The sequence below is a fragment of the Python bivittatus genome, unplaced genomic scaffold, assembly GCF_059951505.1.
Source record: "Python bivittatus isolate LINGU-HERP-01145 unplaced genomic scaffold, Pbiv_v1 ctg000090_np1212, whole genome shotgun sequence".
NCBI classification, from domain to species: Eukaryota; Metazoa; Chordata; class Lepidosauria; order Squamata; family Pythonidae; genus Python; species Python bivittatus.
In genome coordinates this window covers 4,784,659-4,809,677 of record NW_028277046.1, presented here as the reverse complement: position 1 = coordinate 4,809,677, position 25,019 = coordinate 4,784,659, and the positions used below count along the sequence as shown (strand labels likewise).

The window sequence follows — 25,019 nt, the reverse complement described above, 5'->3', positions numbered from 1 at the left end:
CATCTGTGCGTGCAGATTCAGTACCCAACACCTCCAGCTGAAAATGATGGATGTTTGAGACCCAGGAGAATCTCTGCCGCTCAGAGCAGACTAGGCTAGATGGTCAAATAGCCTGGTCTGGCATCAGATAGCTTCCTGCGGCAGAAGGCATAACTTCCTGGGTTCCAGCAACTCTTATTTTAGGAGTTAAGCATCTTTTTATACCAAACTGGTATGGTACCTTGAATTACATGAAGGAAAGCCAGGAAAATAAACAAGTTAACATAGGAACTATCAACCATGTAAAGTCCAATGTCCATCTTTAACCCTAACTTGCAATATGGGTCTGTCTTCTTTTCTTTCTACCTTTCTTAGGACATAATCCACGTCTCTCCAAATTGTAGTTAGTTTGATTGAGATTTGTTTTCCTTTTATTTTTATCTTTCCCAGTAAGACCTTTTGAGTTCTGCTTTTTTGTAAATGCATTGCTATTTATTATTTTGCAACATGGTACTTGAAATCAGTCAAAATGGGTTCCTCTGCCACATGCAATGAAAGTGAAGTCCAATACTCATAAATGGTTAGGATTAAGTAAATTACGCATTGAAACTTTCTGTGTGCTTGTGAGTCATTTCCCAATAGCTGATAATCACCAGAGGATTTTACTAGTCCATATCTGTTCAATTCATCATTTATAGCTAAATTTGTAAGCCATTTGTGGAATATGGATGGCTTAGACAAAATTAAAAAAGAAATTTTCCTGATTTACTGCTTTTGTGGGTGATTCCCTTGGGGTGATTCTTTTTTACCATACACAACTGAGCAAATGAATGTACATATATGAGCATATACTGAGAGGTCCATGTTTGTGTTTATTTTCAAGAGTGTGTGATTCTGTTTCTATTGTGGAATCATTAGTTCCCAGGATATTCGATTTTTATCATCTTTATCTAGAAGGCGTTTCCATCGTTCAATATTGAAACAAAACCCAACTAGCTTGCCAGTGTTTACGCCTTTAAAGTGCAAAGTTCTTCACAAGTTTTTTAGATGGATGCTTAATAATTTTCTGGTTCTGATCTGCTAAGCATTTTTTAGACTTTTGTTGTAGTAAATAGATTTCACACATGGTTTTATGTACAAAGACTTAGATGTTGCGGATGTTGTTGGCTGTGGTTTCCCACATCAGGGAAAAATGCCATTATAAACATTTTGATTAGCATGGTAGGCTAAAAATGTTCTTTAACATAATGCTGAGGCATTCATCAGGAAGGCTGAGGATGTCAACTTGCAGCCAGTATCTTCATTCACATTCTACAGGTTAACTTGTGGAAAAACATTCAGTGAGATATTGCAATATAAATGGCTTCATGGAAAGGTGGAAATATTACTCCTATGGATATTAGGAGTAATCATTATTTTGCCACAATAGCTAAGAATAAGGTCTTTGATGTTCAGGGATAAAGTGTTTCTGCTTCTCAGATGCTGAAGACAAAGGCAATTAATCAAAAACACAACTCTCTGTCATTCCCTGGATTTTTCTGTACCTGGTGCATTTAAAATTAGAGTCTGTGGCCTTTGGGTCTACAAACACAAACCGCTTGGTCTAAGAGGTTGTCTTTGCACCACAAATGAGGAACTATCTAGTCCAACCTGTTGCCTCTGGATCTGTGGATCTGAGGTGTAGATAGCTGTCAAAGTGGCCCTGGGAAAGGAGCCAGAAACTGCTGAATGACAGTGCTGGAGGTAAAATGTCAAGTTCAGGTGTCAAGCCAGGACTGAATCTCAGAGAGCCAACCAAAACACTCCTGAACTAATGGGAAGACCATTCTGGGCTCAGGCTGGACATGATTGCTTCTAGAACCTGCTCAGGAAGCCCTGCAAATATTTGACCGCCTGGGAATAAATTTTGAAGTATCTGTTTGGTGTCTCAGCATGCAAGACAGTCTGACATAGCCCCAGAGGTTTCCAGTTCTTCTCCCACAATCTGCAGGATAAAAGCTTTTCCTGTTGTCTAGCTCAAGCCCCTGGTTTCCCCTCTCCAGATTTAAATTCACTCTATATAGCTATAGTAGCTGATTATAGCTGAGATAAGCCCAGACAGTAGAAGCCATAATACCTAGATCTTTTGATGATAGTAAATTTTTTACCAAGTAGTTGCATTCTGAGAATTTTATCATGTTGTTTTTAAATAGTTGTAAATATTTTTAACCTTCATAATTGTGAATTAGATCATAATCAGATGAATAATAAAACAATGTCAGAAACTGTAATTGACCCTTCCTGAAAAAGCTATTTGCAGCAGCAAAGAAAATTCTATAGACCAGAGGCTGGCGTTGTCCTTGTCTGACGCCTTGTTTAGGCTCATGATTGTGTGACTTAAAAACCGTCTTGCTGATCTCCCTTCTGAATATTACCAAGGTGATTTCATGCCAACCTAACAAATAACTGAACAACAGCTCAGTCTCAGTTCAACTAACTGCATTGCTCCCCCCCCCCCCCGGCATTAGTTCTCTGAATCTGCTTTGAGCTGGTCTGTTTGTCTCTGCCGGGTGAGGCATGCCCCTCCTAGAACAGCACAGGGGGTACAGTAAATCCTACTCTTTCACCAAGTTTCTTCCTTACCATTGTCTGCAGGAAAGACATAGGCAGTCTAGAGTAAACTTGCTCTTAGAGCTTTGACATTATCTCTGTTTCTCTCTCTCTCTCCCCACCCCCACCCCAATTTTCTTGAGTGGACTAAGAAAGGTGATTTGATGAGGAGCTGCTCTATAGATCAGACACAGGTGAGAAGAGGGACACATGGTTCAAATAAACTATCCCTGCTATCTCAGTATGAGAAATCTGAAGCGTTCAGGCTTGGTCAGTCATACAGGGCAGAATCTCACTGCTGCAGCTGGGTGGGAGTGGAAGCTGATTCATGTTGCAAATTCTACTTACAAGTAGTTCCTGGGAAATTACATTAGGGAAAAAGAAAGGAAGAAAGAAAAAGAAATGGCATAGTGAAGAGCTTCAGAATAACTTGGATGATGCTTGTTACAATTATGAATCTGGCACAAACAGTGACCAGTGCCAGTTAGCTGTACCATTGCTCTGGTTTGGCTTGACCTGATAGGATTATGATTTGAGCTAAATAGTTAGCAAAAGAATATGGGATAATATTTTCAATGGTAAAATTCATTTAATTCAATTCAATTTAAATTAAATTAGTCTGAATTTTAGAGGTATGATCTGTGTGTGCATATTCCTTGAAAGGTAGGCCCTTTGATTCCCTTGTTTGATTTTCAGCTATCAAATGCCTATAAAGCGTCTCCTGGACAAACAGTCTTGCTTGATGATATGACATTTCCAGAGAATGTTAAAATCCCAAAGGAAACTTGACTTCCCCAAAGTTACATATTAGGCTGATGTTTGGAGCCTGGCGCCAGTGCATTGCAGCCAGGAAATTCGGACTTTTTTAACCACTGCCTTACTGCTGGTGAAATCCTAGGGCAGTTGAAAGTTGGCAGGGGAATGCTTTATGTTTCCCAAGGGTAGGGGTGGTGCTGAGGTGCAGCAAACTAGCTTTATAAGTGATTCACAAGACGATATAATGTGAATATAATTCCTACATTTTCTGCCTTAAACTGATTGGGATTTGGCTATTTTTCCATTCATATGGAATATAAAGAGGAGTAAGAGATTGCCTGGTAAAATGGGTGAATGCCAAAGATTCCAGGATGAATTAATGGCATCCCCATCAGAACTGAGAAATACTTGCATCTGAAATGCTGCAGAGACCCGTCTCCTCCAACCTAGTGCCTTCTAGATTTTGCCAGGAGGAACAAGCAACTTGTGGATCTGCTCTCACGCTGGTTTGAAACCAGTTGAAGTCTAGAGGGAAGATGTGGGAGTTGTAACGCAAAATAAAGAAGTAATTTGGCTTACTTGTGCTGGAGGGCTAATTTCAATTAGCTATCTTGGGGGACTGAAATAAAGCTACTAGTCTTTAATTATCAATGCACCAGTTGGGATTATTGGAATTTTCCCATGGGATGAGCTGAAAAAAATAGCACTTTGGGGTTTTCTTTTTTGAATTTCACCATCCTGTCTTGTCCCAAGTAGTCATCTCTTAAGTTCTGTACTGATAGAAGGGAGATAAGAAGCCAATCTTCCTTTTCTGTCTTTACTTTTTTTTTCCTGAAGGATACGTGCACTAAGGCAGAAAATATTTACAAGTTTAAAGCTGAAGCACAAACAGGAAAGACCCTTTTTATTTAAAAAAATGACTGTAGAGGATATTCAAAACAGGAATTGCCATGGAAACACATCAATATTTGCTTAAATTCACACAAAGGAGGCTGCTGGTAGCAAAATTAGGCTTCTTCATCTTGCTCTTTTACCTATTTCATCCTACTTCAATACAATTCTTTATAAAAAATGTAATTGTACCATAGTTGGAGTGTACCCAAACTTAAGAAAAGCATTAGGTTTGATTCTCTGTCTCTTGTTCCCGGCTTACATATAGCTCAGGACAGTTGTCATGGATTTCAAACTTATGAAAACTCATTTGTTTTTTTTACAAGTACCCCAAAATCCAGCAACCTGAGCCAGCAGCACATTCTGAACCACATCTTGAGCAAAGGTATACTGCTGCAAAAAGTGTAGGTTCCACTTAACTTTCATTGCTTCCTGCCATGATGGGGACTTTGTCCTTTGTCCTTTTTCTAATTCTCTTTAACACCACTTGAACTTTCACAACTTTTAAGCCCTGAGTACATCTCTCAAGTCTAGTGCAGTACACATTTTTGTTCTGAAAAATGGTGTAATTTCCCACAGATATAGAAACTATCTTTCAGAACTTGAGCCCCAACCAGGGATTTTGAACCGAGGCCCAAGTGAATATTAACATACGAAAGAATGAGAATATAGTGGGTGAAAATCAATGAAATTTAGAAGAGATACTCAAGCATCTAATAGGTGCTGAAGCCTTAAGATCTTACTGAATGTGGCCACTGGAGTTCAGAGGGCACCATATGGGTAGGGCTTCTTTAGTTAATTGCTGTTGTCTGGGCTGGTTGAAATTGTAGATTAAATCTTGGATGTATCTTCCTTTTCTCACTTAATGTTGTTTGTCTTGGACTACTTGAGGTCACTGCTGAGTCCTTGTGCTTTTTCAACTGGAACTCTAATCAAACCGTTTCAATTTATTGATTTTCGCTTTTAGCAGAATTAAAAAAAAAACACCTGTGTGTGTATGTGCTATATATTGAAAATTATGCTGAACATATGGATGGATCATTGCTTTGTAGTAGTCAGGGCTAAGCCAAGCCATTTTGCCGCCTACATCAAAAGACAGGGTTGCATGCCAAGGAGTAGGATTGCTAACAAGTTCTTCAGCGCTTGCGACACAGCAGCATTCTCTGCTCTACCTGAAGGCCGCAGATGTCCAGAGTGGGTCATAAGGCACACCATTCCATCATTCAAGCCCTTGTTGCCACCTCTTGGCATCTGCTGCTTGAAGCAACTCCCTCACTTATTGTAGGGCCAGTTCCACTGGCACCTGTTCCTTCAGATTCCTTCAGAAGATACTGCCTTTAAACCCCTACCATTATTAGGGAAATGACCTTGGATGGAATGGCTAGGGAAGACCCTGGGAAACTGTTGGTGGGGGTGGAGCAGACAGCAACAGTCTGCTTTTCATATAAGTGAATTTTATATGATGTAAAGATTAGGAGATAGAAATGCATTTCAAAACTCTGTTGTTTTTCCCTCGTATTTCTTCAGAGCAAAGAGACCTCACAACATACAGGGAACCTATCAGACTTGAGCTGCATCTGAAACACCCTAGTGGGGTTTCTAGATCCTGACAGTCCCTCCTTTAAGTGTGGTTTGGAATGGATTTCAAGCCCAACAGCCTCCAGATACAAGGTATCCATTTGCCTTTATTCTATGCATTGCTTGTTACTCAGTCAATGAGAAAGAAAGGTCCTTATATTTTTCTGAGCTGTGGAAGTTTTCCTTCTTTCTGTCAAGCTTGTCAACAAAGAATTCTGTCCAGGAAATGTATTGTCACTAACTGCGAATAAGGCTTGAGTGCTCAAAATATCAACAGTTCATATGTGTACAGCCCTCTGGGCTGTTCAGTGCTCATTTATAGGAGCCATGATACATAAATTTATTTCTGTTGGAATGGAGGATTTTTCGTTCCTACCTGTGTTGTGTATACATATGCCTGTGAGGAGAAAGAGGAAGAGTCCAATTACTGGCATTAAAAAAAAAACCATATATACCAATAAATTAACTCTCAGTCCCACTCCTACCACAAGTAGCCGTGTTGAAAAACTGATGAGATTGAACATAGTCCACTTATTGCTCAAACCACGAGTGTGAAGAAATTCAGTAGTAATTTCTTAGAAAATATTAGGTTCTTTCCTGGTTCTAGAAGTATATAGAACAAGTTATCTCATTGGTGGAAAAGAAAGTATTCTGTACAGATTGTGTAATTGGGTTGTGGAACTTCCTGCCGAAGATGCAGCAGCAAGATGGTTTTATTTTTATTTTTTTAAGGACCTAGTGAATTGAGCAAAGGTGAAGTTTACAAATAGATTTTAGCCTAGATGAAAAGCAGAAGCTTCTTGTATAAAAGCACGGCACCTCCAAATACTGTATGCTGTGGGGAAATAAGGAAAGGCATCAATTTATATCCCGTTTGCTCCTGGAGCATTTAACTTGAGTACTGATGAAACACTTGGAAATGTGGACTTCTTAGTTTACTCCAAGAAGGCCATCTTAAAGTTGGCTGTACTCCATTACATAATCAAGATCCTCTGCATTTACAATGATTTGTTAAGAGGAAAGCTCGTTCTCTTCTTGTCTTCTAGTAACCTTCAGTCAGATGCTTTAGAGAGGTGGGTTCTTTGGTGAAATAAATAGGTCAGGCCTTCCCAGTTCTCCGGGATACTCTGGTGCAGCACAGATTTTTTACTGAGCTGAAGTTGTACAGTTGGGAAGCACTAATAAGATCCTCCACCATATCTGAAGGCAGAAGGCTAATTCGCCTGTTCGTTTGTTTCTTTATTATTTAAATTTATATAGCCATATATATCTCAAATACATGACTCCAGGCAGTTCAGAACAACTGAAGCTATATAAAAACACAAAACAATACAAGAATCATATATAAAAACAGTATAAAAACAATATAAAACTTATAATAACACAGTAGCCGAGGTATAACAAGAACCACCAGCAACAGTCAGCATAACCGCTGTTACGGTCTCTGCCACACTTGCGGATCCCCAAGCCCAAAGGCAAAACCAAGCCTTTAAGGGCTTACGAAAAGCCAGGCCAGTCTGATCTCCAGGGGGATGATGATCTCCAGGCATCATGACAGAAAAGTCTCCTCCCTGGGCCCCTCCACATGGCATTCCCTAACAGACGGGATCCGAAGCATGCATCTCCTGCCAGACCTAACGGGATGGGCAGATGTAATCAGGGTTAGGATAGGTCAGGCTTTAATTAATTAGATTTATATGCTGCCTTTCTACTCTGGTACATTAAAACCATATCCTTTAATACGGAGACAGGTATCTGAAGACATCTGGATTCTAATAATCTTCATATATTAATTATCAGTATGACCACTTCAGTGGTTGTGGAGACTCCAGTCTTGCAACTGGTTATTAGATAGGAATTCAGTTGATTTAACCGATGAGTCATAATGAATAAGCAAACAAGACCAAATGAACACTGTAAAACCAGCACAAAAACTCAGTGGTTTAAATATCTTGATTTTTTAATGTCTTTGAACTGATTTTGATGTTCAGCCAGGGCATGGTTTTGCTCTCTATCAGAATTCTGTTCCCTGCCACTCATGGACAGGAGCTAGAGAAGGCAATTTCAAATAATTGCCCAGGTGCAAAGTTTGGGCCATCAGGCTTTCCCTGTGTCAGTTCTCAGTGTTGTTTGGTTATGCTGTCTGATGCAATTTGGAAGAAGAGCGGAGGTACAAAATTATTTGCTTGGAGTCAGGTGTCATATAGATGATGATGATGATGATGATGATGGAGCAGTTCCATCTCCCAATGAGGTTTCAGTCCAAAAATCAACACAATGGAGATGAGAGGGAAGGGAGAGCGATGGAGAGGAGAGGGTATGAGGGGAACATGCGTAAATTCAAGTTCAGTTATAGAAAACTCCCAGAGTCCTAGAGAATGGGACTAAGGAATTGTTCCTAGATCTTTGCAAGAAAATGTAATTAATAGATTATATATAATATAGGGTGGAGGCTTTGCAAATTCTGGGATTTCAGTTCTTAACTATTAGAATGTGGCAATACCCATGCCTGTCTAATCTTTGCCTTGCCTGATGGCTCACACCCTTTGACCAAGTAAGAAGATTGGCTAGTATTTTGCGGAGGAAGTCATATCTTGATTAAGGGGAAAAAGAAACAGAGAGAGGAATGAGGCCAATGATGTATAACCACCTGCATAATAGCTGATAACAAGTGCATCCTGGTTTGCACAGTAGTGGTGGACTTATTTTCCAAAAGGACTGAAATCTGGGAGTGTATGGTCAGGTTGGGAATCTGTAGTAGTATGCATTTTCACCAGCTGCTACATGAACTTACACGCTCTATGTTACAGTAACTCATTGACTTCCATAAATGAACTGTACATTTAAATCTTGCCTAGCCACAGACTTTTTCTGTGTCTCTACTGAAGCTTCCTCTTCAGTATTGGCTGATGATCATGTAGTACTCGTCTTTTAGAGGCAGAATAGACACCATGCTTAAGAGGTTTCCTGGCATCTCCAGGTAAACATAGGAAAGAACCCTGCCTGAAATCGTAGAGAATAACATGTGTGAATGTTGGCTGGTGGATTAATAATTCAGTCTACAGCAGCTTCTTGTTCCTATAGGTAAAGTGCCCACAGTCTGTGGAAGTCAGGCGGCATATAAATTTAATCAAATCATCATCATCATCATCATCATCATTGAATATTGTCCTATTAGATTTGGATTTATTTTTGTTTCTAGATTAGAAGCATCAGAATTAGAAAATCTCTTTCTTTGTTTTTTAATTTCTTCTATTGAATTCTATACCTGTCCTCGATTTAGCATCATGTAACTGGGGTGTTTTGTTCTGGTATGTTCCAGGAACCTTATCTGTAGATTCTCTCATCCCACAGATATTATAACTTGTTATTTGATTGTACATTGAATGATTGCCTGAGCTATTGCAAAATTTAAAAAGACAAGGATGAGCCTTAGGTGGCAGTGATGTAAGAATCCTGATTCCATGCTAAAAACAAATTGAATGACTAAAACTAAAATTGCATAAAGGAAACTGTATTTGGTGATTGCTGACTGGTTGAGGATAGGATCATCAAATAGAAACATAACCTAGCTGCTTATGTGATGAAGGCCTACATCATTTTGTGGAACATGTTAGTAGAATAAAATAAATCTGGCAGAGCAGATCGTGTAATTTATTTTTTTTTACTGGAATTCACAAAAATAAAATTTCTCAAGTTTTCTTAATTTAAATTACACAGTTAACAGACAGAATACTGTATAACAACTTTGGTGCCTTCCAGATGTGCTAGATCACAACTCATAATTCCCAGCCAAAGGCCAAAGGTGAGAAAAACGGGAATTATAGCCAGTACATTTGGCAGGCAGCAGATTGGGAAAGACTGCCTTGTCAAATACTTTGAGCCTTTAGTAAAGGATCAGTGTTTCTGAGCATCATCTGAAGCTTTTTAATACATCAATGGACCACTTGCTCATTTTGTCCAGGGCCTCCAACTCCCAGAGAGTTGTTTCAACACAAGCAATGTTGGTACCAATTTAAAAAAAAGGAAGGAACCCTAAGCATTGAGGGTTTTTGCTTTGTTTTGCTTTGCCTTTGCCAATTAGGCTTAAATAGTCAAGCAGTCTTGCATTTAGACCAGGGAGGGCAAAATGCACAACACATTTCCCATACACGGTGCCCTATTAAACATGTAATTCCAAGGAATCTATCTGTTGATGAAAGGGGGAAAAAAACCCAAACAGCCCTTTGATGTTTTACACACATACGCACATATATCTCAAATACACTGCCTTCTGCAGTGTGCCACCATGAGTTAATTTTAAATGGGAGGGTGTTAAATATGACAATATCCCAAGATCTATGTTTGAGCAGATCAGAACATAGTCTGCCTTGGAAGAGAGAGTCTTGTTCACCCAGATCTCTCATTTCCAAATGGTTTAACATTTAAATGGATATATTTAAATGTAATAGTTTAAACATTTAAACTGATGTGTCAGTCCAACTGTCTTGAAACAAGTGATGTGCTGATGTTTCCTATTGGCTCCTAAAATCATGCAGCGAAGACTTTGTTTGTAGCTGCTTGTTTAACCACACTCCCAGGAAAAACACAGTAATAACGTACAGTAGGCTAACTTGAGAAAACATCTGCTTTGACAAGGGGCATATAAAGCTAATGTAGAATCCAGAAACTTGAGAAACTGGTATGTAGAGTGTTAATCTGTCTCAATGTTGCTGGTAGCGAATCTCCGAGATTGAATGTGGTAGTTTGGATATGTCTGTGAATGAATCTGGGGCCTTTTGTGCAATCCAGCCCCCTTGCAGATAAAGAAAAGTTTTCTGGAAAAATTTCAGCCAGCCACTCTGGAAAACCACCACTAGCCAGTCTAGGCCCTTTCCCCCTAATCTAGGATCCTCTAGATGCACTGGACTACAGATCTCATAACTGACCAAGCAGGCAGGAGATGATGGCAGTCATACTCCCAGGTCATCTGGAAGGTATCAGCTTGGGGGAGGCTAAGGTGAGCAATCCTGAAATAGGCACAGTGACCCATTGGGCTCTGATCCTGCCCTCTGGCTGACTTACAGTGGGGCAAAAAAGTATTTAGTCAGCCACCAATTGTGCAAGTTCTCCCACTTAAAAAGAGGAGAGAGGCCTGTAATTTTCATCATAGATATACCTCAACTATGAGAGACAAAATGGGGGGGGGGGAATCCAGAAAATCACATTGTCTGATTTTTAAAGAATTTATTTGCAAATCATGGTGGAAAATAAGTATTTGGTCAATATCAAAAGTTCATCTCAATACTTTGTTATATATCCTTTGTTGGCAATGACAGAGGTCAAACGTTTTCTGTAAGTCTTCACAAGGTTTTCACACACTGTTGCTGGTATTTTGGCCCATTCCTCCATGCAGATCTCCTCTAGAGCAGTGATGTTTTGGGGCCGTCGCTGGGCAACACGGACTTTCAACTCCCTCCAAAGGTTTTCCATGGGGTTGAGATCTGGAGACTGGCTAGGCCACTCCAGGACCTTGAAATGCTTCTTACGAAGCCACTCCTTCGTTGCCCGGGCAGTGTGTTTGGGATCATTGTCATGCTGAAAGACCCAGCCACGTTTCATCTTCAATGCCCTTGCTGATGGAAGGAGGTGTTCACTCAAAATCTCACGATACATGGCCCCATTCATTCTTTCCTTTACACGGATCAGTCGTCCTGGTCCCTTTGCAGAAAAACAGCCCCAAAGCATGATGTTTCCACCCCCATGCTTCACAGTAGGTATGGTGTTCTTTGGATGCAACTCAGCATTCTTTCTCCTCCAAACACGAGTTGAGTTTAGACCAAAACGTTCTACTTTGGTTTCATCTGACCATATGACATTCTCCCAATCCTCTTCTGGATCATCCAAATGCTCTCTTGCAAACTTCAGACGGGCCCGGACATGTACTGGCTTAAGCAGGGGGACACGTCTGGCACTGCAGGATTTGAGTCCCTGGCGGCGTAGTGTGTTACTGATGGTAGCCTTTGTTACTTTGGTCCCAGCTCTCTGCAGGTCATTCACTAGGTCCCCCCGTGTGGTTCTGGGATTTTTGCTCACCGTTCTTGTGATCATTTTGACCCCACGGGGTGAGATCTTGCGTGGAGCCCCAGATCGAGGGAGATTATCAGTGGTCTTGTATGTCTTCCATTTTCTAATTATTGCTCCCACAGTTGATTTCTTCACACCAAGCTGCTTGCCTATTGCAGATTCAGTCTTCCCAGCCTGGTGCAGGTCTACAATTTTGCTTCTGGTGTCCTTCAACAGCTCTTTGGTCTCGGCCATAGTGGAGTTTGGAGTGTGACTGTTTGAGGTTGTGGACAGATGTCTTTTATACTGATAACAAGGTCAAACAGGTGCCATTACTACAGGTAACGAGTGGAGGACAGAGGAGCCTCTTAAAGAAGTAGTTACAAGTCTGTGAGAGCCAGACATCTTGCTTGTTTGTAGGTGACCAAATACTTATTTTCCACCATGATTTGCAAATAAATTCTTTAAAAATCAGACAATGTGATTTTCTGGATTTTTTTTCTCATTTTGTCTCTCATAGTTGAGGTATACCTATGATGAAAATTACAGGCCTCTCTCCTCTTTTTAAGTGGGAGAACTTGCACAATTGGTGGCTGACTAAATACTTTTTTGCCCCACTGTATCTCAGTCAGTGGTCTCTAGAGTGGGTCGTGGGAAATTCTGAAATTCCTCAGAAGAGTCCCAGCATTTCTTTGTCAAGCAGTCTTCCTTTCAGAATACTGTTCTATGAGTTGCGTGCATGGCTTCTCTTGACTGTGCTTTGCCATGGGGCAGTGTCCTCTGAGATGAAGCCCACTCCTCCTCTGGGAGTATAAACTTGCTTTGGAATTAAATGCAAGACTTCATTTGCACAGAATTTGACAGCATTTGCACAACACATTTGATTATTGAAATAACTCGTTTTCCCACCAAAAAGCTAGTATGTTTGCAAATGTATCCACTTACCAGGTCTTTAACTGACCTGGCAAAGCCCGTTGTATGAATGCAGCCTCTGAGAAACAGAACTTTTAGATTAAGAGGCCTGAGCTGAATTGTAACCGGTTCCCAGAACCCCAGAAGCTCTAAGCTAACCTCTCCCAATCTGCTGCCTCCAGAAGTGTTCAGACAAGAACTGTCTAAACTCCCTTTGGCCATCCTGGCTAGAAATTACCAGAGTTATAGCAGGAGGGCAACAGGTTGGGGAAAGGTAAGCTAGGCCTTCTAGGGTAGCTGGAGGAGAAGTTGTCATTTTGAAACCCGTTCAGCTGAAGGAACTCCACCAAACTTACTGGCATTTGCTGTAACTTTTCTGAAGCCAATGTCCTCCACACCCCCATTCCCCCTCTTGCTCTGTTCTTTAGGAAAAGAAACCTGTTTTTCTTTCTTCTGCTTTATATCTACCTCCCTTCCCCCAAAAAAGTCTTATCCATGACTCTATCACATAGCTCACCCCTTCTATCTCTGGAAATGTAAGAAATTTGCACTTTCTTACCCCAGTGAGCACTTGGTTATCCCTCAGTTGATAACCTGAAATGAGGTCAGTTCAGCTTGCCCAGTGTGGACTGTAGGGTGGGGTTGGGGGGAGAGAGATGATGTGGCAACCATAAAATGCCTCTTCAGATTAATCAGTATGTTCTCCTCTGGAAATGCTAATGGGGAAAAGCAATTAAAGTGCCCCTTTCACCCCCCCTTTTTTTCCTAAGTAATCTGTGTTAAGAGCTGGTAATGAAGGTTTAGTGCCATTGTAATTCAATATTTCAGCTTCGTCAGTTTGTATCAAAAGGAGTCCCAAACTGGGAGCATGGGACAAGGGATGGGTGGCAAAAGCAGGTCTCTAGAAACTGCCAAGCCTGCTTCAAGCCAGAGGCTTTGGACTCCAGCACTGGAGGCACTGCTACTCTGGGCAGCCTGGAAACGGCACACAGGATAACAGACATGTGGGCCTGTTCACCTAATTTTCTAGACAGGACAAATACAAGAAGGGAAATAGGCATCTTCAAGTCAACCCTTGTGACAGGAGGCAACTGGGAGGAAGGCAGGTCTGTCCCTTTAAACAGTCACATGTCCTCACACAATTGTCTTTAATTTGAGGTCCGGTTGCGTGTTATTCCAGGGTTGATCTGCTTTAGTTAATTAATAATCTGACAGAAGGCACCCGAGGGGTTAGTTGTGGAGAGTGAGACCAAACCCCCAGCAAATGAGCCCCATGCTCCTCAGGGGCTCTGGGGTGACTCTGGGGAAAGGAGAGGACCTCAGCAGAGTTAGGGGACCTCTGAAGCGGGTTATGGCACCTGCGAGCGGAGAGAGCAGCAGCTTGGAAAAGCAGACAAATGGGACACAGGGTCTTGGAGAGTCCAGGGATGAGAAGGATGTGCAAATTCAGTGATGCCATCTTAACTGGTATTTAGGCCTTCTTGTTTTTCACAACTGCAACCTGCCCTTCTATCTGGAATACAGAGTGTCAAGTAAGGAAACGGTTTTCTCCTGTTTCTTGCTTTGCAACAATCCTGCGAGGCAGGTTAGTTAATGGCCAGTTTGGGGGACGCTGTTGAATGAAGCCAGTTCTTCTATCAGCACAGAAGACCACCCTCAAGGCCAGCACACAGCTGCCAAAGCTCCTAGGCAAGGAGAAGGTCGCTATCCCTCCACATTCTCCCCATTGGATGACACAGCTTTCCTCAGCCAGTGCCCTTCAGATGGGATGAGCTGAACACCCTTATCCTACTTCTGAGTCTTTTCTCCCAGACGCACCCACATAACAGTAGATTTGCCCATTCCTAGCTTTTTTTGTTTTCTGAGTGCCAACTGTCTTCTGCTTGTAGCATGATGGGATAAGGTCCATTCCACCACCTCATCACTGTGCACCTGTCCTCAGTTTAGTGTCCTCCAGATGGTAGTTGTAATCCAGCACATCTGGAGGGCACCAGGTTGGAAGAGGCTGTCTCACACATGCAATATAGTGGATGTTTCTGAAGGATTTTCCCAGAACAGAAGCTGTTAACTGTGCTATTGCAACCTCTTACATTTTTGTGTGCACACTCATGTGCATACATGTGCTTGTGTGTGTGCGTGCACGCATGTGCACGCGCGTGCGCACACACACACACACATGCAGGCATGCATGCAGGGTGAAGTGGCTTGGTCTGCCTCCTGCAATCTTGTCAGTTGCCCATACTGCCTCCTGACCAACATCATTAATGCTGGGTATTTATATTTCATTAACAACATTAAGCCGAAATGGTATTAAAAGCTAGTGCTGGTGATAAATAGCATATTAATAAAGAGGGAAGCAGACTGCAATGTAAGCAAGTGTTTTCTTCAGAGCTGTTGAGCCCGTTGACTCTTCTGAATCTCTTCCTCACTCTGGGATAAATTGAAGGGCAGGGGGATTGGCAGGTGGGCCTGAGAAGCATGTTGCTAGAGGTTTCTTGATGCCTGCTTCCCGAGAAGGCAGCAGGAGCTGCAAAAGACAGGCGAAGAGCCCAGTGCTAGGAGGCAAAGTGAGGAACTAGGCACGACTAGAATCTTTTGCCAGAAAACTGTATTATGTAAAAATCCCAGTCTTGTGCAGAGGAACATTTGCTGGAGAGCAGTTACTGTTTGGCTGTACTTCTCACCGTACTAGAATTCATTGATTTGATTTTGATTTGATAGGATGCTAGAGTAGATATTTGTTCTGAACCAGCAGGCTTTCCCCATGATCGTATGGCCAAGACTATTTGGGGCGATAGTGTATGTTTGAGGGAACTCCCCTCTGTTGTCAGCAACCAGGTGCTAACTTCATTTTCCACAAAACATATATTTACCCCATTTCATCACCAAAGCAGTTTTCCATAATCAAAATCAAAGAAACAAAGTAGCCATAATAATAACAGCAGCAACATAGAACTCATCAAAGCAAAGATAAGATTTTAAAAAATATATAGGAAAAAAAACTGTAAGAAAATGCAAGAAACAGATAGGCTTAAGATGTCATTCAAGGCATGGAAGAACAGGAGAGACTTTATCTGTCATGTGTCCAAATGGTAAACTTCCCCAAATTGGGTATCATCATTGAAAAAGTTAGTGATGCTGCTTACCTTGCCAGAGAAGGGCCTCCAAAAGCCTATCAGTATTTATCTTATTTTGACAGAAAGAAGGTAATCTTACCTTCAGGCTTGCTCACTGAAGCCCTGTTCTGACCTATTCCTGGCAGTCCCTGGTGTTTTAATTTCAGGATTCTGTGAAAGGTATCTCAAAAGTCATCTAGTCTGACTTCCTGCCAAAGCATCCTGGTCTTGGACACATCCTTGGTAGGTACCAGCCAGACTGTGCTTAAAAACCTCTAATGAGCAAAATACCACAACCTTTCAAGGCAGCTAATTCTACTCTCAAACTGTCCAAACCACCAGCAAGTCAGCTTTTGCAAGAGAATGCTCTTGGTTCTGCCCCCTGCTGCAAAACAAAAACAGATACTCCACCATGTCCTTAAAGTGTTTGAATAAATATTTCTTTTTCATATTGTAGGGGCTTGAATATATCAGAGCAGACTATGCAGGGTTTTGCACATAATTGGATTGATTTCTATGTGCTGGATAATAGAGAAGGATTTTTGAAAAGTTAGGAAGTCACAAGGAGACTTGACAGTGAGACAGTAGGATTGCCAGGTTTTTTTTTTTAATCCGCTTGAACACTTGTAATTTCTTTGAGGGAAACAAACATTTATTTATTTTTTACACAACAGCAACAAGAAGAGCTAGGTCATAGCCCCTGAACATTTATAGAGCGCCCCATATTGAAGGTATCATTTTGTGTGTGTGTTCTTTTTCAAATCGTACCTTATAAACAATGGACAAAAACAACAGAAATGCCAGCTACGAGCATGTGATTTTCCCCCCCCTCTTCTGTTGACAACCTCCTGTTCTAAAAACTGCACTGGAGGATGAGACTTGGCATTGCTTGGGTGAGCTTCCTTCGCATCCCACTCCCTCCTGAAGTTTTTGTGGTCCTGGCTTCAGGCACAACCCAACAACTCCTTTTCTGAATGGAATTTTAATCAAACTTGACTGAGGAGTGCTGAACGACACGAGGACATAATTAGATATCAAAATTTATGACCGACTAATATAGTTCCCTGTCCTTTTCTCTTTTTGTAAAATCTCTGTGTTTACCCTCTGCCTCACTCCTTCTACCCCTTTCGCCCACAGATTTGCCTCCCATAGTGGGCTGTTTTTTTTAGCTGATCAAACAGCTTCCTGAGATGTTGTTCTCTATCCGCAAGAGTAAAAAACAACAGGCAGGCATAATTTTGAGGGAAGACAGGATAGGTGTCAAAAAGCCCTTTTTAGAAACTCCTTATCTTGCCAGAGTTAATGTACAAGCCAAAAGGTTGACATTCCTCAGACTGACCCTTCTTTGTGAGGGTTAAAAAAGTCAGATATTGTGTAGAGAAGCATTTCAGAATAGCTTGATCCAAACTATCCAAAAAGATTACATTCATGTTGTGCCATATTCTCATCACTCAATATCTACTAACAGCCTGGATCTTTCCATTATGACTGTTTTATTTATTTTAAGGATACTAGGTTTACATATGGGCTTTCAGATTGGCTAACAAAATTAAACGCAATTTAAACATTAACTTAAAATAAACTAAACAGGCATAAAACAAGTACATTGCAGCAGCTTTCCCCACCAAGCATCCCCCTCCCCATAACTTTGCAGGATAAATTACAGAGGAGTTGGATAAAAAAAAGTAGTAGTTCAAGGTCAAACGAGTGACAAAATAAAATTGTCTCGATAGGCTGTCAGCAAGCTGGGAGAGGGCATTCCACAACCTCAGTGCCTCTACCATCCTTATTGGCCACATTTCTGAAGGTGGGGATGGCCCACTTTTTTATTTAAGGGACACACTATCCCATCCCTGTTCACTGTAACTGCATGAACAAAAAGGAAAGACGGAGGATGCATCTGAATTCTCCTGTTTTTACACATACAAACACACACACCTCTTGCTTTTTAGCCAACCAAGTAGGAGTGGAATTGCAGAAAAAAGAGGGTCGTTGTTTAGATTTGGGTTGTAGACCAAGGAAGACAACATCCATTTGTTTCAATGGACAGAGACAAGCCAGGGGCCTTTGTCCTTGGTTCCAGTTTTGCATCTAACTTAGTGAGAATATGGCTCTGATTGTTGGTCTTCCAGGTGAGGGCAACATGTTGGGAGCTTTATGGGAGCTTAATAAGTCTGAGCTGAAGCTGCAATTTGGAAAAAGCTGAACCCTGTTCTTTGAGCTGGACAGCTGAGCTCTCGTGGCACAAGCAGCAAAGGAGGCAACAAATGTTGGGTGTGTTTGTTCTCCAGAGAGCTGCTCCCTTTCACGCTGCTTGGTATATGAGGCAGCTGTCCAATTCCATAAGGCTTGCCAGAGAAGGAGTGCCTCTTTCCTCCCAACAAAGCTGGGATGGAGTTTCTTTTCTGACCCTTCCCCTTCTATTTCCTACGTATGCCATTGGGCAGGTGCCTCGTGTATCCTTCTGGATGCGGGTCAGTATGCTTCCTGGGTCGAGGGCTGGCTGAGAAGCTACCAGGCAGAAAGAAAGTATAGATTTCAATATTTGCTTTGGGATTCACAAGCACACAGTCCAGCATGATCCATGGTGTGACACTTTGATATTCCTTGTTGCTCTTTTCTCTTGCTGGTTTTTTTTTTTTTTTTTGCTTTTGCTAGAAAACCACTAAAGCAGAATTATGAGACACAAATGCTTGACAAATGTGTCCTTTTGACTTTCCTGGTGACCAAGCCTGAAAGTATTTATTGGGAGGGCAGGCAAAGGATTCCAATCTACCCATGCTTCCCCATTTGTTGCTTTTTCCACGGGGGGTTTGGAAAGCCAGGTGGGAGCCTCAGAGCAAAGCCGCCCGGGACCACCCAGCACTTAAACTCTTTGAGATGAGCTAGGAAGATCTCTCTAGCCACTGTTCCACATTTTTTTACTGGTAGCAGGCACTGAACAACTGGCAGTAACCAGGGAAGTAAATTCTCCCTCTTTTCTTTCACTTTCAAAAGTAAAATGAGGAAAATATGGACTGCAGAAACAAAAGATACAGCTGCATGTGAAACATGTATGAAATATTCACAGCCACAAGTTGGAGCAGTGAGCACAGTATAGATATGCTTAAGGTTCTTGGGCTTTTAATGGCAGTAGTATTAGAAGCCATCCGGAGTCATTTGGCAGTGGGTGGCATATCAATGTTTAAAAAATAATACCTGGATCCCGCATTGGCTCTTGGCACGCATGAATAGCCGCTGCCTCCCAGTATTTAGCAGGACTCCCTGGGCTCTGGGTGGATCCCTGTTGGATGCTGCTTTTGAAAGACATCTACTTCATCATGGCAGCACCCACGTTGTCCAACTTTCCGTTTCATTTTTTAATCTATGTGCAGATGCTTTCCTTTTGTTTTGTCAGAAACTCATGTGCCTTCCCCTCGTCTTACTCTTATTTCAGCTACATGCTGCTGACACAGCTTGGTGGAATGAAGAAGCCTCTCAACTTTTCCCCCTATCCCAAATGTAGGAACACCCCTTGCTTCCTCTTAAAAAACAACCACCATCTGCAGACTGAGTCTGTCATTTGCGTGAGTAGAAGGGGGAAAAAAATAAACTCAGCCCCAAAGCTGGAGGTTTAAGCCAGTTAGGGAAGACAGGCAGAGGGGGGAATCCTCTGGTTTCCAAGGAATGATTAGATGGTCTGCCAAGGGTATTAAATTTTGCAGACATTTTAACAGCAATATGCTAGATAGTTGGTTATTCCCTGGGGCTGGTGGATTCTTTATATCCTTCACTGAAGGTCATAGTCCTCTCTTTCTCGCTGCCCCCTTTTCCCTCAGCGTCTTCATCCTTTTTTCCCGCCCTCTTTCCCGCGCTTAATTCGCTGGTGTTCTGAGCATAGGAAATAGCAACCAACTACACTTGGTGTTCACCAGGGAAATTGTGAATACCTTGGCAGTTTCCCTTGCGGACCAAACATGGGGAGACCTTTGGGTACTTTTTTCCATTCCTTTTTCCTTCCTATAGTTTTTCCCACCCTTCAGTAAAAATGTCACGATTTTAAAAGCAAAAAAAAAAAAAAGGAAAAGAATCCATCTGGCATATGAATAATTTAAATGGCTCAGCCCTGTTCCTGTTTTGCTTTAATTCTTCCTGCATACCCTCTCCCTGCTAGCAATCTCACAGGGGGGAGTGGCGGGTGGGGGTGGCTGGGATTCAGAGGTAGAGCGGTCTTGGTTTCTTTGGAGTATATTTGGCAGAGAAGGTCAAATGGGGTTTGTCCCATAGCGGTGTCACAGTATAAAGGTGAGAGTGGAACAATGCAATATCACATTTGTCTATTACCAGAACAAGAGGCAGATGGAAACTGGCCTTCCAGCCAAAAGAGAGGGCCATCCAGCCTGTTGCATAGCTTCAGTGGTAGAAAGAGGCGAAAGAATCAGAACATTGTTAATAAATACGATTTGCATGTAATCCACTACAGTTGCTGGAGTTTTTTCGTAATGGATTCTTAGGTTTTCTATAATACAACTGCCTTATCAGAAGTTCCTGGGCTGTTGTGAACTTGTTTAATTGGTTCCAGTCTGGCCTGCAACATTGAGACCAACATCATTGAGACCAACATGAAATGTGTCTGGCTATGTGTCTACCCAGACATACAAATGATGAAAAGACCTGTGAAACTGGAAAGTTTTTCTGCTTGACTATCAGTGCATTATGAGAGCTTATGTACAAGAGCATATAATGTTTACCTTGTTTGCATACCTTTTTCATTAGGCCATAACAAATTGCTTGTTGGTTTCCCCCAAACTGTATTATATTCATTTTTCTTTGTGTAAAATAATATCTAGGTAGGAAAACGTATATGTGGCTCTGTATATGGTGTTGGATAATCAAGTTGGTTAATTGCTTTGCCATGGATGCACTTGTTCAAAATACCGTAGTATGATAACTGTTGTCCAGAATATATGCCAGAAAATTGTTCTGTGTGAGATGGGAGGAGGGGGAAGTAAAGGGCTGACAAGTAAAAAGAAAGAGTTGGGGACTGATAAGTAAAGAAATCAGAGTTTTCAGGAAAAGGTTTGTGAAAGAAGAGGACTTGAATAGGAAGGAAAAGTCAGAGAAAGCATTTGGCCAAGTTGGGGAGCATATGGGAGGTTAGCCCAGTAGATTTGGATGGCACCAGGTTGTGTGCCTTGGGAACAGTGAACATTAAACATGACAGCTTGAAGTAGAGATGTCAAAGAGTAGTTTGTCCTTTCAATTATCTGGTTTTTATTCCTTCCAACCCAATGGAATGTGGAAAACAATTACGTAAAGGGGCTTAATATCTTATCTATCCATGAGCAGGACTGAAAACTGAACCGAACTGGACTAAATTTTGTGTGGGGAGAGATGCAGTCAAAAGAAACATCAGACTTGAAAGTGGGCCTGATCCAGCTAGGGGCTGTGAAGGACAAACATCAGAAACATTCTCCCATTTCATCCACATGGGGGAGGTGGTTTGGCAGTGGCTAGGGATGTCGTTGATTGCTCCATTCTAAGGCCCCCTTCCTCTTCCTTTCCGGTCTTGTGACCTAGAGCAGAACTACTGTACTATTATGGGGTTGGAAAGAATTCCCGAAGCTATGTACTGCCAGCTTTCCTTTTTTAAAAAATCTTGTCAGCCAAACCCAATTTAAGATTTTTTATAAGCTACCCCACTCTTGGTATACGAGCTCTTTAAGATATTAGAAGATGTACAGGATTACCTGCAGCTTAATAAACATAAACTAACACAACAAGGGAATATCCGTTTTGAGGTTTCCCACTTTAATTTCCCTTTTTTCAGTTAACATACCAGAAGCAAACTAGCCTTAAAAAACTAACAAGTATGTACTTTGCTCTCTGTCCCAACAAGAAATCAGTTATGGATTTGACTGATCTTTTGAGGGAGCAACCAATAAAACAAGAGCTTGGTAGAAAAGTGTTAAAAGGGCGGGTGGGGGGGGAACTGACAAGAATGGGGAGGCATGTCAGGAAGATGTGACTAAATGCAGTCTTATTTGGGACTACTTGTATGGGGACAACAAGCTAGCAAGCTTTTACATTACACAGAGATCTTTTTGGACAGTTTCAAGAAAGGCCAAATATTAATCCCCTCTTAGGAACCAGAACCAGATTTTTTAGAAAAAACGATGAACCTAAACAAGGTAATGTGGATCAAAGAATGCAGGACCAAGTATTAAACTCCTTTAGCTCCTTGGAGCTCCTCCATCTCTTACTGTCTCCTGTTTTCTTCTCCACCTCAGCACTAGAATCCTAGTAATTTTTCTGTTCTCCTTTTTGTAGTGTGACATCCCACAACTATGTGGTTGCAAAGCTCTCCCATTGCATTCTGCATCTTCCTGTTCTCCTCAACATCTTTGTGCCATCTTAGAGCTGGACTCCCTCCCCATAAATGCATACGCCGTTCTGTCCAGCCTACAGGAAGAAACTGCACATTGCAGATTTGTGAGTCCATCCAGTGTATTTCAAAGTAGCACTAAATAATTAGCGCACTTCTCCCGCTCGGCAGATCATGCAGAGCCCTTTCTCAGCGCTCTCTGCCCAACTGTTTGTTGCGGTCTCAGCTCTCACATCCTCCAATGTGCTGCTTTTTCATTTTCAAAATGCTTGAGCCAGCTGAAGTTGCTGAAGCAACGCTGCTCAGAGAGTCCAGAATGGAGCCCCAACTGTCTCTTTAAAACCATTTAGAGGGAAAACAAAGAACTTTAGTGCATTAATTCTGGATGAAGATGAGTCTCTAGATGACAGCCTGATACATATTCTCCCCCCTAAGACAACTCCTATTTTCCCTTTCTCTCCATCAGTCTTCGTCTTTTCTGATTTCCCAAGAATTGAAAAGTTGCTGCTCTGAATGTTTTCAGCTTTTCAGAGTTCAAACAGTGAAATTTCTTCTTTCCCCATCCTTCCCACTAGGTAGCATGAGGTTTTTTAGAAGAAATCTCAGAACAGTGAGTTAGAATTTGAATTTCACTGAATTCCTCATATTTAAAATTGGCAGAAGGGTATTGAATAAAGAAGCCCCATTTGCAAATATAAGATACAGCAATAGCAAGTTCAGTAGCAGGTTGCAAATGGTATTTATTCCAACATCATCATCTCTTTCTTTTTATTTGTATTTAATGAGGTTCCAGAAGTACTCTGTGAAACTGGAAGATTTGCTCACTGTTTTGTGATCTCTCTCTTTCTCTCCCTCTCATTGGAATTAGGTAAAGCCTCAATTTAATGGATGACAGTTTAATAGACTCTAGATATAATGGACAAATTTTTCATTTGGACTTCACCCTCCATTTAATGGACTAATGTCTGTTAAATTGAGCTTTTACTGCAAATGATGTCCGTTATGTCATTACATGAAGGATGTAAATCGGTGCAAATGAGAATTTAACAGATGTTCGGATTTAACGGACACCCTCTCTTCCTAAATGGTCCATTAAATTGCGGTTTTATTATAAAGCTGTTAATGATACACGGTTTGGTTTACAGATCTTTTCCCCACCCAAATAGGCAAACGTGCCTGCTTGGAAAGTGGTGGCATTGTGAGACAGATTTGTTGGAAGGGAAGAGGGAAATTCAAGAACAGCATTGGGCTGGTTCTAGCAGCTCAAGGAGGGATACCTCTAAGCAGGTAGGAGTGTCAAAACTCCCTCGCGTTGAGTTTGACTCTACCACAAAGTCAAAGGATGCATGCAACCTTTGTTTTAGTTTTGGGGAAGGTTATTTTGGTTGTTTATGCCAAAATATACATGTATATTTTATAGTCCTGTGTACTGTTTTATATGCTTCTTGTTAGTTGTGTATACTTTTTGAGTTTGGGATTTAGTTGGAGGTTTGCAATTATGTTATAACTGTACAAGGTAGAGGGGAGGCAGGCAGGTCACATTTATTTATTTATTTATTTATTTATTTATTTATTTATTTATTTATTTATTTATTTATTTGCTTACTTACAGTGTAACAAATCCCAGGCACCCGGAAAAGCCCCACATAAATACAATGTATAAAATAACTGGTCTAACAAAAACTGATGTCAGAAAAGGTAGATGAAACCATCATTTTCACCATTTGCAACATTTGCAAATACATGACAGAACAAGATAGTTTAATCAGCCTTGTGAAAGGCTACTAAGTTGAGGTGGGGAAGACCTCTGAGGGTCTCTGGAGGTAGTCACTGCTAAGGATGGCCCTGGACCGCTTTCTCCTTCACCTTACATAGGATAAATACCCCCAGTATCACTTCTCAGGATGAACACAGAGGAAATTCAAATCAGATTTGAGAATGTATTTGAGAGGGGAAAATAGAGTTATGTGAAGACTCCCAAAGCAGCATGTAAAATTTCTCGCACTTTATCACTTGCTACAGATAAAAAAATGGCTATATGCAGTGAACAGAATTTTTTTTCAGAGGCACTGGCTAAGTCCACCTGTCTGTTCCCTCTTGCTTTTCTGATAATACAATTGTGGTATTTGGCACTGTCAGCATATTTTTTTTTGTAAAGAAAATTACAATATCTGTTTTGTTCTCCTTATGTTCTATCTAATTGTCCTTTTGGACACAAATATGCCTTTTTAAATGGTTGAGTAAAAATATTCCTATTTGACAGACAATTGGGGAAGAAGTACCGCAGAGCTGCAAAGTATGGGATTCATAGCATATTCCCCTCTTCCAAAAAATACCTATTTTGGAATATTATTTATCTATGACGTGCCTTTACCAAGATGTGGTACAAAACAAAGCAAATGAGTTGTGCGAATGCAGTCAGTGCGTCGGATCTTAGGTCAGTCAGCTTTATAGTGTATACTGTGACTGAATCAGTTTTCCAAGGTCTCCAAGAGAGGTCTTCAGCCATACCTAGAGATGCTGGGCATAAACCTGGACAGCTATTTAGGCAGAACAAGTGACCTATTACTTGACATGGTCTTGGTTCATAATAACAATTAAGGGGAATGGAAGGAAGGAAGAATCCACCACTTGCAAAAATGGACCTGATCTCCTAAACAGTTCCAACCTTATTCACCACAGATGAATAAGCTCTTTAAGAAAGGCCTGTTGGTGGAGACAGAGGTGGAGCCTCTGAGGTTGTGGATGGAGTTTTAGTGCTGGTTCTTTCGATTTCTGGTTAATGCCCA

General features: G+C 41.3%; 1 protein-coding gene across 7 annotated transcripts in view; it reads left to right on the top strand.

Annotated features, from left to right (window-relative positions):
• CASZ1 (castor zinc finger 1) overlaps nucleotides 1–25,019 on the top strand; it is a 212,973-nt gene that overhangs the window by 35,827 nt on the left and 152,127 nt on the right. For 3 of the 7 annotated variants that reach the window (XM_025163103.2, XM_088136817.1, XM_088136812.1), the window contains exon 2: nucleotides 5,743–5,886. The exons of the other annotated variants lie outside the window; for them this stretch is intronic. The gene's annotated coding sequence lies outside the window, so the exon portion shown is untranslated. The remainder of the gene's footprint in view (nucleotides 1–5,742; nucleotides 5,887–25,019) is intronic. 7 annotated transcript variants of the gene reach the window in all.